Genomic DNA, 14,135 nt, shown 5'->3' with positions numbered 1-14,135 from the left:
TTCCTCAATCCATGAACGTGTGTCTGACAATCACCTCCGTTCTACATCAGATTGAATGAATATCTCTTAGATTCCTTAATCAGAATCTCCGTGGTATAAGCTAGATTGATGGCGGTATTCATGAGAATCTGGAAAGTCTAAACCTTGTCTGTGGTATTCCGAGTAGGATTCAGGGATTGAATGACTGTGACGAGCTTCAAACTCACGAATGCTGGGCGTAGTGACAGACGCAAAAGGAGGGTGAATCCTATTCCAGCATGATCGGGAACCTCAAATGATTAGCCGTGCTGTGACAGAGCATTTGGATCATTTTCACAAGAGGAGGGGATGTAACCATTGACAACGGTGATGCCCCAACACACAGGTTGCCATAGAAGGACGTGCATGCGTGAATCAGAGGACAAAGGAAAGCAGAGATTCAGAAGACAAAGCATCTCCAAAACTCCAACATATTCTCCATTACTGTATAACAAGTAACCTTTAACCCATGTTCTCTTGTTTATTCGCAATTCAACTGATAAATACAATTGACTTCCTGACTAAGAATTGCAAGATAACCATAGATTGCTTCAAACCAACAATCTTCGTGGGATTCGACCCTTACTCACGTAAGGTATTACTTGGACGACCCAGTGCACTTGCTGGTCAGTGGTACGAGTTGTGAAAAGTGTGATTCACAATTCGTGCACCATTAATCACTCAATTATTGTTGCTTGATCCATCAATCCCAGGAAGATCGACCCTCATTTACCTGAGATATTACTTGGTACGACCCAGTGCACTTACTGGTTAGTTTGTAGATTTCAAAATCCGCACCATACATTAATATAACCAAAATGCGAAAGATAAAAGCGAATCCTCCGGTTTGTCACCATCCCACAAATTCACCGAGGTAGATTGCGACCTGCATCTGAAAAACAATAACGTATGGTATGAGAACCAGAGGTTCTCAGTATGGTAACAGTACCCAATAGATAAGATAAAAGGTCCTAGGAAGCCAAAGACAATCCTCGGATTTCACATCGATACAGATATTCAAGCTTAAAGTATTCTATAATAAACGATAAATAGGGTAAACTAACTTAAGGAATTTCTAACTAATACTAGCAACCGCTGTCCCACAGCCTTCACCAACTTATCCTCTATGCGATCCTAATGCTACCGCCTACCGAACCTTCTCAATCCCAACAGAAAAGACAAGTAATGCAAACAAGTAAAGCACAAGTAATATACATATACAGCAAGTAAAATAAATAGTAGGTAGTCATGTGATTTATTTAGTCATAACTGAAGTTAATCAAAGCAAACAAACACATAGAAGACGCATATGATGAATGTCTGTCCTATTGGTTGTGATACCACATTGTCAGTTCAACGTTTTCAAGCCGACACATCCTTTCGGATGTAGCCTTTTTGCCACGCCAGGAATATAGTGCCCTGCACACTATCATTCCAAGGATATAGTGTCTAGCACACTTGCATGCTCATTCTAAGGATAAGTATTGCTCAATTAATCATGAAATCACTTCTTATTTTGCAATAATTATAGTTTATTGAATGTACGGATCATAATGTGCGTATGCACACACCAGGCGACTTCCCCAATGTGTGCGTACGCACAATTTGTAAACTTTTCAGGGTGTGCACGTAGGCATACATACCAGAATTTCTAGTTTTTTAGCAACTTCTGCAAAATCCTATTTTCAAATATAAACTTCAAACATGCATAACTTTTTTGTTAGAATAATTTTTTGTCCGTTTTACGAACATCATAAACTACTTGAATACAATTTTTATTTAAGACAAGTTTCACCAAATTTGATGGTCCAAAGGCCAATTTATAGGGCGTCAAAGTTGGTTAAAAATTCAATTTTTACCAAAGACTCAACCTCAAGTTTTCCAAACCAAAACCAAGCAAACCATAACCAAATCAACACAATTCATTCCTACACAATATCATATACTCATTTATTCACATGATCATTCCAACACCTGAATATATTAACTCATTCAAACAATTTCACATATAATTCCACCAATAGCATCCATATACTCACCAATCATTATTAACATCACCTATACAAATATATACATTAATTTCATCAAATACAACCATTCAAAACATTCAAATCTATCTTATGATAACTAGCCTAAGTTTTCACGTATTATAGATTAACTATAGGAAACCAAAACTATACATTTGTTAATTTCCTCTCAAGCCATAAAACACATTATAGATTATCCACAAGCTCCCAAGGGTTCCAAATCAACTCAACAAGCCTCAATCACTATAACTTTGTTCCAATTCACCAATTTGACATCAACTCCACCTATATTCAGCCTAATCCATATAATTTATATTTTCACAAATTCAATACCTAACTTAATAGAATTGAAAAATTTACAAGGGATAGGAGTTCCTTACCGTTACCCACGGACAATTGGACAGAACCCAACAATTACCCAACGCTAGTTCAACCCTAAACCATCAAAACACCGAAATTCTCAATACCCTTAGACCAAAAATTTTGAAATTTAAGAGTAAAACTGCGTGAGAAATCTCAAATTTCTTACCACTTTGTTTGCATAGATTTGAAGAAAATTCTAGGACGAACGCGTGGCCGCAGACAGCTTATCAATCATCGTCGTTGAGCCATTTTGTAGCCTTTAATTGTATCATTGAGCCATTTTGTAACTTTTTTTTGAAATTTACTAGTTTATGAATTCAATTAATATTCTAAATTAATTCTTTTTGTTCAATGTCTTTCTAATTCATTTCATATTGCCTTAAGGCCAGATCAATGCCTAGAGGAACTCAGATATCACGTGAGCAACCACGTGATAAAGCTACTCTATTTTTGTCCTCAGCTAATAGTGCTCTAACATCCCGTATTAATAAATTATTTCGTGCACCGCGTAATGATAGACGTAAGTACAAGTGATAACTCTCAAACTCCCACAGAACGCACAGAGACTTGGCATCACGATAAAGTAACCGATAAACCTTTAGAAGTTGAAGAATACGACCCAGAAGCGGATGAAATCGAGTCGTTTGATGACCACATTGACGACTTGTTTGCTGACCAAGAAGTCGAAGGTTAGAACAACGGCGCAAAACGCAAAGATATCTATTATTAGAAAGTTACTGTCATCGGTATACTTTTTTCCTTACTTTTGTTATTATTTATTTTGAAAGTCCTTTACTTCTATTTCCCTTTTGTGCAACGATTATCTTGCAATTTTTTTTCTATACATTTCTTAGAGAATGGCGTGAGAAAAGGATCTAAGCTGAGCGTGAAGGAGGCTATAGCACTTCCTCTAAATACAAAGATCATACTCCTATTTAATAAAGAGTTACAACCAATTTATCAGACATCTGGGAAACTATTCCAAGTTTCTCATATGTGAATAGAGTTAGAAGAACGTGAACAAAGCTAACATAGAACATGCATACAACATGGTTAAGGTACATCTTTTAGTTTCGACATATTAAACCAATTTAATTATCAAAATTTTTTGGGTAAAAACATTTTCATAGGTAAATTATATTGCTGGTTAAATTCCCATATTTCGAAGAAAAATAAAACGAAAAATTATACAAAGGACAGGAAAGAACTGAAAGGATACAAGACACAACTTGATTCATAAGTTTTACAATGAAACAAGACTCGAGGAAAATGGTAAACATCGCCCATCAGGAATAGAAGAAAATAACCAGAAATGGTTCCTTGAATATCGTTTGAAACAATGGTAACAAATGGTTCAAGAGTCTCTGTTCCTTCAAGCAATATTCAAGGAACCATTTCCAGTTATTTTCTTCTATTCCTGATGCGTAATGCTTACCATTTTCCTCCAGAGTCTTTGTTTCATCGTAAAACTTATGACACAAGTTGTCTAGGCGATGCTTACCATTTTCCTCCAAAATTTTTGTTTCATCGTAAAACTTATGACACAAGTTGTCTTGTATCCTTCCAGTTCTTTCCTATTCTTTGTATAATTTCTGTTTTATTTTTCTTCGAAATATGGAAATTTAACCAGCAACATAATTTACCTACGCAGAATTTTTACTCAAAAAAATTTGATAACTAAATTGACTTAATATGTCGAAACTAAAAGATGTACCTTGACCATGTTGTATGCATGTTCGTTGAGCTTTGGTCACGTTCTTCCGACTCTCTTCACATATGGAAAATTGGGAATAGTCGCACTCAAACCCCCTAAGAAGCCACTTACTAATCCAACTACCTAACTAATTGGTTACAACTCTTTGTTAAATAAGAGTATGATCTTCGGAGAAAGTACTATAGACTCTAAAAAATGTGTGGAAAAAAATTGCACGATAATCGTTACACAAAAAGAAAATAGAAGGAAAGGACTTTCAAAATGAATAATAACAAAAATAGGAGGAAAAAAGTACCGATGACGGTAACTTTCTAATAATCTGTATCTTTGCGTTTTGTGTCGTCATTACAACCTTCGACTTCATCTGCCTCAAGGTCGTAATCTTCATCCTCTAAAGGTTTATCGACTACTTCATTGCGATGCCGAATCTCTGTGCATTCTGTGGGAGTTTGAGGATTATCACTTGTACTTGACGGCGCAAGCCGTCTATCATTGCGCAATGCACGAAATGGTTCATTAATACAGGATGCTGGAATACTATTAGCTGAGGATGCTGGAGTACTATTAGCTGAGGACGAAAATAGAAGAACTCTATCAGTAGTTGCTCACGGGATATCTAAACTCCTCAAGGCATTGATCCAGCCTTAAGGCAATAAGAAATCATTTAAAATGATATTGAACACAGCATTAATTTAGAATGTTAATTGAATTCATAAACGGGTAAATTTTCAGGAAGTTACAAAACGACTCAATGATACAATTGAAGGCTACAAAATGGCTCAACGATGATGACTCACCATAGTATCCTCAGTTTCGGCGTTAGTTCCGACATCTTTCAGGGGTTTCCGTATAATGCTTTACCGTGGTCTCCTAGGCATTTTTACACACCTTGGCTAAAAACAATATCACTAGACAAATATTAGCAAAACAACAATTTCAAAAAGGCATTAAAACAAATAGAAATTAAAAACTCCAAAGCAATATAAGGGGAAAAAAACCATATTCAAAAGCTAAACTTAGACCCAATGGTTATTAAGGAGTGCACATTGCCAATCACATTCTATGACCATTATTATTAATATTAAGATTATTTAATAAAAGATGAATAACAAATTAAAAAATCTATCAATATATTCATTTGTATAGTGTGTTTGTAGATGTTATAAATAATTTATACATTTTGAGTAATGTTTGATCCAAGTAATTGTGAATTGTTTTGGGTTCAAAATGTATATAATTTTGGTGTAGGGAAAATCAATCAACTCATGCAGTATCTTTTATTGTCTTCTCCAAGAAACTACAGCTTTAGCATTCTAATTTCTCTACAAATTTTAAGATCGTTTCCAGCTTAAATATTTGGTGAACAGTGATTTTGTGATTTAATATCAAAATTTTTGTGGTCAAAAAGTTCAGAATTTGGTTTTCATTAAAACACCAAAAATAATAAGATAAAATCACCAAAAGTTATTTTCAAAAACAAACGTAAGTCAATGTAAAAATTAAATCCAAAGGAAATTATTAGCGCAAAAAATCGCGTTAGAGATCATTTTCTAAACCTCGGCTTACATTTTTAAGGAAAAAACATCATGACAAATTTCATTAGACAACTTAACTCCGTTTTTTGTTTTATAGTAAAATCTGTCACTTATAATTTATGACAAGAGGTCCTGGAGAACACTGTTTGCACACTTATTACTGCCGAACATATAGCTATGAATTTCATTTTGTACCTTATCTTAAGAAAATTTTGTGCAGATGAGTATATGCATATATAGTAAAACATGTATATGTACAAGCATGTTTGGTGCCACTAGTCTACTTTACGTCAGTTCTACGTGTGAGTGTGTGACTAATCAAGACATATTTGAAGTTAACAATATAAAGAGAATTTAATAATTGATGAATCATGTTACTACAAGGCACACTACATGATAAATAGAAGAACCAAGAAATGGTATATGTATATCGGAGTTTCCTTCCACATCTTGAAGCAAAAGTCTTAATTGCAGAAATGGCATTCACATTCTTACATATTAAAGCAGCACTTGAAAGAATAATTGAACTTTTATACTATGAACTTTTGGTATTTAAACCTTGGTAGACAAATTATGAAATTATGGAACTGAAAAAATAAGTCATAAGATAAGTTTACTATCAGTTGATGATTATAGCATTAAAATACCTTCTCTTGCGCCTCCTTGCTTTCTGCAAAATCAGCTAGGTTTCTTCTTCTTTGGTAAAATTAGCAAATAGGTCTGCTCCAAACACCAAGAAACACATCTTTAGTGCAGTTGTTTTTTCTATTAAAATACCAATGCTCTGTTGTATTACTATAATTACTAAATTGAGGATTCAAAAAAGTATTGTGACAATATATAGTATTCTACATTTTGTCAGCTTTGTGGACCAAATGCATTAACCACAAACAGTTGTTTGCATTTAGGAATAGTGACAATATATAGTATTCTAAGAACAAAATATAAATGGTGCTACCAATCTAACTTCTTACATAAAGCTGCAAGAATATTTACTGTGATGACTGATGAGGCAAGAGTCTCAGAAATGCAGCAACTCAAAGGGGGAAATTATGAAGGTTAATTCCATATCCTTGTCTCCTTTTTTTTTTAATTGTTTTTGAAAATTGTTTAAAATTAAATAGGTCTATAAAAATATGCATATATATGACATCAAAATATAATAATGTGAAGAAATTTTTAGAAATTCATTAACATGACTAATATCACTTACATCTAATGTAAACTAGATGACCTTATATAAGGTCTTCAATTCTTCACCACTAAAACTAGTCTGTAAAGTATAATTTTCATAAGATTTTATATTTGATGTTGGATGACTAGTTCTTTCGTTTATGATAGCTGACTTTTGGATTGGCTAATTAATGTAAAAAAAATAACATAAAATTAAACCTTCAAAAATTAATGTGATGATATATTTAATATTTTATGAATTAAAATAAGTGCGATACAAATATTTGACTGAGGACACTACATACATATTACAATTTTTAAAGTTATATAATAATTTTCCATAAGAAGCATTGGGCAAGCATGCATGTGGGTTGTAACAAATGGATCACACAAAGAGGACAATCTACAAACCCAAATGGTCAATTCAACCATGGGGCAGCCAGAATATGAAAATCTACAGCTGAGATTGCAGTGCGTGAGTGCATCAGCATGGGTGATGAGAGTGAATTTAAATAATAATAAAATAATAGTTTTTATGTTGATAATTAACTTTTAAATTTGGAAAAACTATCATTTGTACCCATGAATTTTGCAAACGTTAATAAAAGTACCCATCAAACAAGAAAACTAACGTTGTACCCATGAAAGATGGGTTCCGTGTGACAATAGTATCCAAATCGTGATTTTTCGTTATTTTTTAATAAAATTCCCAAATTACCCCTTCTATCTTCTTCCCCAAATTCTAAATTTCACAACCCTCATCCTTCGTCTTCCTCTACTGCTGCCAGCCACCAAAAAATTAAAAAGATTAAAAACTGTGGATTATTAATTATCTGAGGTTATTGTTCAAATATTATGGATTTGTAGATCTGGTGTAGAAAAAGAAAAAGAAGTTTGAAATTAACAAAAAAAAATACATTTTGGTTTCTTGGTGTCACTGTGGGAACAAGAGGCGCAAAACCAAGAGCCTTTGGGAACGGAAGGAAGGATAGGTCGGGGATAGAAGATGTGATAGCCTCGGTCGCATTTGTTGCAGAGGAGAAGTTTCGCTGAGAACTCACCGGAGGAGCAGCACTTGCTGATGATGTCGCCGTCGAAGGTGGGCTTGGGAGTGTGGGTCCTTCTTCACCCTGCATTTCCCTGGCCATGTCTTCGATCATACTCGACATGTTCAAGAGCTCATCCTCATCAATGTACTCCGCCACCATCATCCCTCCTTGTTCTCCAGTACTCAAAGTGAAACAAGATCCTTCAACAATAACATTACTACCACCACAACCTTCTAGAGGGTTCTGCGGTGACCTCGGAAGCCTAGCCTGAGCAGCGGCGGCTGCGATGTGAATATCAGTCCACCAAATGGCATGAAGATACTCTAACAGTAGCCCCTTTTTCTACAGATTGACGGCACTGAGCAGTGTTTGACAAGGGTGTGTTTTCTTAGTGTTGTTGCATCCGAAGAAGAAAGAAACAACAAGGTAATGATGTTAAAGTTGATTTGGATTTAGATTTGGAGAACAAATTAGGATTGGAATAAAGAGAGATGGAGGTTGACATCAAGTGCTTGGGTCTTGAGAGAATGGTGACTGGCGGTGGCAGAAGAAGACGAAGAATGAGGGTTGTGAAATTTGGAATTTGGAGAAGATAGAAGGGGTAATTTGGAAATTTTATTAAAAAGTCAACCAAAATTCACGGTTTGAGTACTATTGTCACACGGAACCCATCTTTCATGGGTACAACGTTAGTTTTCTTGTTTGATGGGTACTTTTGTCAATGTTCGCAAAATTTATGGGTACAAATGGTAGTTTTTCCTTTAAATTTTGAGAAAATGACAAATACATCCTTGATCTTTTGGTCTGCGGACATTTATATCCTTGAGGATTTGAATATACAATTAAGTCCCTGACTTTCTCAAAATCTGGACATATTGATCCCTAGGTCTAATTTGTTCCATTTTAAAAGCTCTCCCATGTGTGCATCCGTATATCGGCCAGGCCAATACAATGGAAGCCATGCTTGCTTTTTTCGTTTGGTCTGCCAGACCCAAGTAACAGAAGGATCGATATGTCTAAGTTTTGAAAATGTCAGGGATTTAAATATATTTTTAAATCGTTTGGGATTTAAATGTCTGTAGACCAAAAGGTCAATGACCTATTTGTCATTTTCTCTTAAATTTTTAATAAAAATTTTAAAATAACAAATACGAAAAACAAAAATTAAAAATATTTTGGCAAACCAGAAATTTGAATATTCTATTCCTTTGCTAGGTTTCATAATTACGTAACACCTATTGGTATATGTTACTGACTTTCCGTGAGTAACTGTATTTATCCCAAGAAAGGGATGAAATATAAAAAGGTTATGATGCCACATATAGTTAGATATAACACTACTTTGGTCAAATCTACAGTGTATATTATTTAATGTTTAAATTTTATTTAACTTATTTTAAATATTTAAAAATGACTTATTTTTATATTTTTTAAAGGAAATATTAATTTTTTATTTTTTTTAATAAATTAAGCAATACTTTTTAGACATCTTGACAATCCTCTAATACTAAAGGCTAAAGCATAAAGATAGGGTGTTTTAGAGTGTCATAAGTCATAACACACCCTAACAGTAACACATACATTAATTACTACTGAATGATATATAAAAGAAAATAAAAATATAATAAAATAGGGTCGACAGAAAAGGAGCAAAAAAGTAGATGACCTAATTGTTGGAGATTGAATTCCAATTCCAATATATGGTTGCTCAGTTCCCCATGGATGGATGTGAAACAAGCCGTAAGAAATGGATGTTTTGAGAGACACAATGAAAGGGTTGTTTGATCCTTAACTGTTGTCTCTCTCTGACTCTAGTGGTACTGTGTACCAAAATGCATGAAACATTAGAAGAAAGAAAAAGATACATAACAAGCATAGCAAATGTCACAAAAAACAATTAATTTAGAAGATTAATTTACTATGATTACTAAATTGGCAACAAACATGCTGCTCCAACTCTCTTCTTTAGCCACCACATTATCATTATCATTATCATTATCATTATCATTATTAGTGGGATGTGGTTATAACACAGAAAAGTTACCTTTGATTAGATTCTTGAGGTTGACAACGACTTGCACTATGTTGAACTACAAGAAATTGGGAGAGGCTTTGAATCTTGTGTCATGTGCCTTTCCACCAAAATGCAAAGCAGACTCCTTAAGCTGCACCCAAATGAGATTTATCCATATTCAAAAGTCAGCATTCAAATTTAAATAATTTAAAGAGATTCATATGAATTTTGAAAAATAAGATGACAAGATAATGTTAAAATAATCTATCTGCCGGTTTTTGTGTAGTGATACAATAGTATTTGAATATATCCAAGAATGTTTAGAGAGATATTTTTAGTTTTTTATGGGTGACTGTAAAATAAAAATCGTATTACAAATATGCACAAAACAAGTCTATTTAATTTTAAATATTCTAAATTAAAATGACTGTGGGGTATAATTTAAAGAAAAATGTTATTTCAACAACTAAAAGTAGCTTCACAATTCACAATTGATAACTGAATTAAGTTTCTAGTATTTACCAACAAAGGGTAAATTGAATAATTTATCTGCCAGTTATTAACTGTTAAAATAATATTTTCTTAATTTAAACCATTCATAAAGAGAAATGTTATATATATCATTTTTGTAAACACTTTTTACTTTTAGTAATAAAAGATATCGATAGAAAATGAAAAAAAGAGAATCTTGTATACGTTATAGAATAATTAAAAAATACGTACAAAAAAAAGAATGATAAAAGAAATTAGTACGATTTTTTTCTCTCTTACCTACTAGTGTCGGGTCGGTGGTGAAATGAATTAACGAAATGACCTCAGAGATTAGTCTTCAATTTCTTTTGATATGTTCAAGAATCAACATTTCAAATAATAAGGAAGGAGCATTAGCTACTTTCTGTTATGGCATGTGATAAAAAAGGACAATATCTGTATCCGATAAGCTATATTGACTTAGGGTCTGGTCTGTTCTGGTCTCCTTCCAACAACAAAACATAGAAAATTTCTCACATTTAGAGCCCATTGAGGTACTAGGAAGATAAGAAAGTCTGTTAGAAAATTTTCATATAAATTTTGAAAAATAATATGACAAGATAATTTAAGTTGAAAAATATGATTTCACTCACTCAAAAAACAAACATATGACTTTTCTTTGTGTATATAGATATTAGATATATATACCACCGAGCAAAAAAACCAATGGAGCACAGAGCCATATATGAAGATGCAATATTGTTCAATTCATATTAAATAGAAGGAAAATCACCATTTTAAATTGAACACCCAATTCCGTAAAGGAATATCAATTCGTTGTAACTTATCAGTACACAGGAAAAGCGGGGAAGCACACAGGGAACCACCATTTTGAATTCAACTTTTAATTTCTGTAAAAAATAAAACAATACCTTGTTAACCACCAAGAAGCTGATTAATCGGATTCACAAAGTAGTCCCCATGCCTCGACAAGTCATCTCTACAAAACACGATAATTAGCTACATTAGTAATTCGTTATGAATCTCGTTTAATAAAATCCATCAACTGAAGTTCAGCAAGTGTTACACATACTTGAACTAATTCTCCTAAATTTGTGCATTCGACCGCTGCAGAACCAAAGTATCTTTGCGGAAAAGAAAGCATGACAAAGAGCATACAACTTTGATGGAAGGGAACGGATGGAGGTTTAGGGTTGGATAGCGGTTCGAACTATTAGCACGTGCTCAGCTGCGATGATTGGGGTTTAGCTTCTGTTAGGGTTTGAAAGGGAGAAGACTCGCCTGATGATTTCAACACGGCAACAGCAATTAACAAATCGTGAAATCCATTTTCCGAAATATTTGAAAACCACCAATAGAAATTAAAACACAGCCACAGCAGATTAACAAATCCATTTTCTGAATTTTTATTTCTATTTTGATGATTCTGTTATTCAAATTCTATGTTTAGGGTTTTAATTTTTTATTGTATTTTTATTGTGTTCAGTGTATTTTGAAAGGATAATTATAGTGTACAGATTGTGAGTTATGGTGAGTGCTATGGTGCCTATATACACTTGCCTAACTTACTAAATGGGGAATGCAATGGTAAGGATGTCATTTTTTTTTTATGTTGTTATGATTTAAAAGCGTATCACTAAAAGTGTTCCTTAAAGAGAAAGTGTTACCCTAAATCGTTAACTTGGCTCTGATACCAATTTTTAAACTTCGATTATTTAAACTTTGATTAAACAATTTGCAATTTTTATAATCTAAAGTATTGACCATTTTTACTATTTCTCTTGTATGATTATTTATTACTAGTCCTTGACGTATATTTATAGTTTTTCAATCTTGTTTTAATTTATAATATTCTTTTTTGCATGAATTATTATATATAAAATCTTTTATCTGTTTATCTTTTTCTTTAATATACTTTCTCAAATCCTCAAGAACTTCTTTTATTTCTACACTTTCTGTTGTTTCTAAATATCTTTTTAATTTATCGACTTCATTTTCCATTTTTTCTTTCAGCAGCTTTAATTCATTTAAGTCATAATATGGTTTTTCAGGCATTTATAAATTTCTTAGGTTTAATTTCAACTTATTTATATTTATTCTTATTTCTATTCTTTTTATTATAAGGTCATCAATTTCGATCTGAAGATTATTTAATTCCCTTTTATACTCCTTTATTTTACTTTTTAATTTATCCGCCCTTTTTCTTTTTATTTTATTCTCTGGTTTTTCAATCTTTATATGCTTCATTATTTATTTTAGAATTTCTGCAAACTCTATCATCGATTCATCACTATTTTCTAGAGATTCTATTAATTTTTCTAGCTCTTCCACTTCTCTTTTCAGCTTGTCATATATTATTTTTAGAGCTTCAAATGCTCTTTGGTTTATTTCAGAAAACTGCAAATAATTCAAACGGTTTTCTCTTTCAAAGAGTTCTTGTTTCTTATCTTGATAAGTGATATATATTTCTTCTTTATTTATTGTCATAATTTAGTGTTTAAGGTTTCATTTAATTTTTCGACCTTTTTTGTTAGTTCTTTTATTTCAGAATTTTCTTCTTTAATTTTTAACTTAGATAAACTTAAAGGGCTATTAATTTTAGATTCTCTTATTTGAAAATTCGGTGAAACTAATTTTCCTGACGGTTCTTTTAATAATAGAACCGGGTTTTCAATAGCTTTATATTTTGGTATTTCTGTTTTTACAATTTTCTGAAATAATTCATCAACATAAATTCTTTCTCTGTTTTTAAATATTATACTATGATGGCTATTTGTTAAAGCATAATTTATTGCATATGTAATTGAAAATGGTTCATCATCTTGTTCCATTAAATTCTTTCTATGAAATTTATAAGCCAAACTTATAGATCTTCCAAGATTTTCAGTTGATAAAGGTATGGCGTATCCAAGATGGGCATTGAATTTAACATTTACGTTTGCCAAGTTTCCATGAACAATTCCAATTATTTGATCTATTGGGTCATCAGTAATTCTTTTATCACAGATTGCTAAGCTTATTGGTGAATTAATTCCTTTCATATATGTAGATTTGATTAAGACTTGTATAGTACTAATATGAATCCATCCGATTTTAGATCTTTTTTGTTGATCCTTAATTTTCTCAATCTGTTTACTCAATTCTTCATCATTTATCAGGGCTATTTCAAGTTCTCCATTGGCGGATTTTATCTTTATAGGGGCTTCAAGTTGAATTTTTCCATAGTATATTACATTTTTTCTATTAAAAACTTCTTTTAATAGGTTTTGTTTATTAAAATTTTCATTTGATTTGAGATTTAATTCTGTTTTTAGAACAGCCTGTTTTTCATTATCTAATAAAGCAGTTAATCTATAATAATCAGATTCTTCTGTTAATTCTAGACTTTCTAAATAATTCATAATTGAAAGACTAGGATGAAGATGTACCTTTCTGGAGAAAACTTCCTTTATTTAGTATATTTTACATGAGGTGTTTTTATCTCCAGAGGGGAGATTGTAGATACTAACTCCAGAGGGGAGTTTAAAACTATTTTTTCCCTAAGGGAATTCTTCCTCAGACTATAGAATCGCCTTGGCAGCTTCCTCCTTGCTCTCCTAGCATATGAGTACTCTTAGCCTTCTGCTTTCTATTGTCTGATGCCTTCTACAATTGCCTAAGCAACCTATTTATAATGGTTGGGTCTGATGGACAATTCCCATCCTTACCCTTCTTATGACGTCATTGCTTACGTCATTGTTTATTATCTTG

At 32.6% G+C, this 14,135-nt stretch overlaps 1 long non-coding RNA gene across 6 annotated transcripts; it reads right to left on the bottom strand.

Moving 5' to 3' along the window:
- Positions 1–495: 495 nt before the first annotated feature.
- Positions 496–11,698, bottom strand: LOC107625230 (uncharacterized). Of its 6 annotated transcripts, none has more exons than XR_002357344.2 (10): positions 11,458–11,698; positions 11,297–11,364; positions 10,665–10,729; positions 9,924–10,044; positions 9,546–9,699; positions 6,305–6,377; positions 4,920–5,015; positions 2,575–4,690; positions 2,426–2,480; positions 496–910 (listed from the first exon to the last, which is right to left on the bottom strand). It is a non-coding gene; the product is annotated as an uncharacterized LOC107625230 (long non-coding RNA). The 6 variants fall into 6 exon arrangements; XR_001617138.3 differs by lacking the exon at positions 496–910 and adding an exon at positions 2,030–2,341 and having other exon boundaries at positions 10,665–10,869; XR_002357341.2 differs by lacking the exon at positions 496–910 and adding an exon at positions 2,030–2,341 and having other exon boundaries at positions 4,920–5,030.
- Between the last annotated feature and the right edge of the window lie 2,437 nt (positions 11,699–14,135).

The sequence above is a fragment of the Arachis ipaensis genome, chromosome B2 (genome assembly GCF_059453495.1).
Source record: "Arachis ipaensis isolate K30076 ecotype BB chromosome B2, ASM5945349v1, whole genome shotgun sequence".
In the NCBI taxonomy this organism is placed as follows: domain Eukaryota; kingdom Viridiplantae; phylum Streptophyta; class Magnoliopsida; order Fabales; family Fabaceae; genus Arachis; species Arachis ipaensis.
The sequence above is the reverse complement of the archived record's forward strand: the minus strand, read 5'-3'. Positions and strand labels throughout refer to the sequence as shown.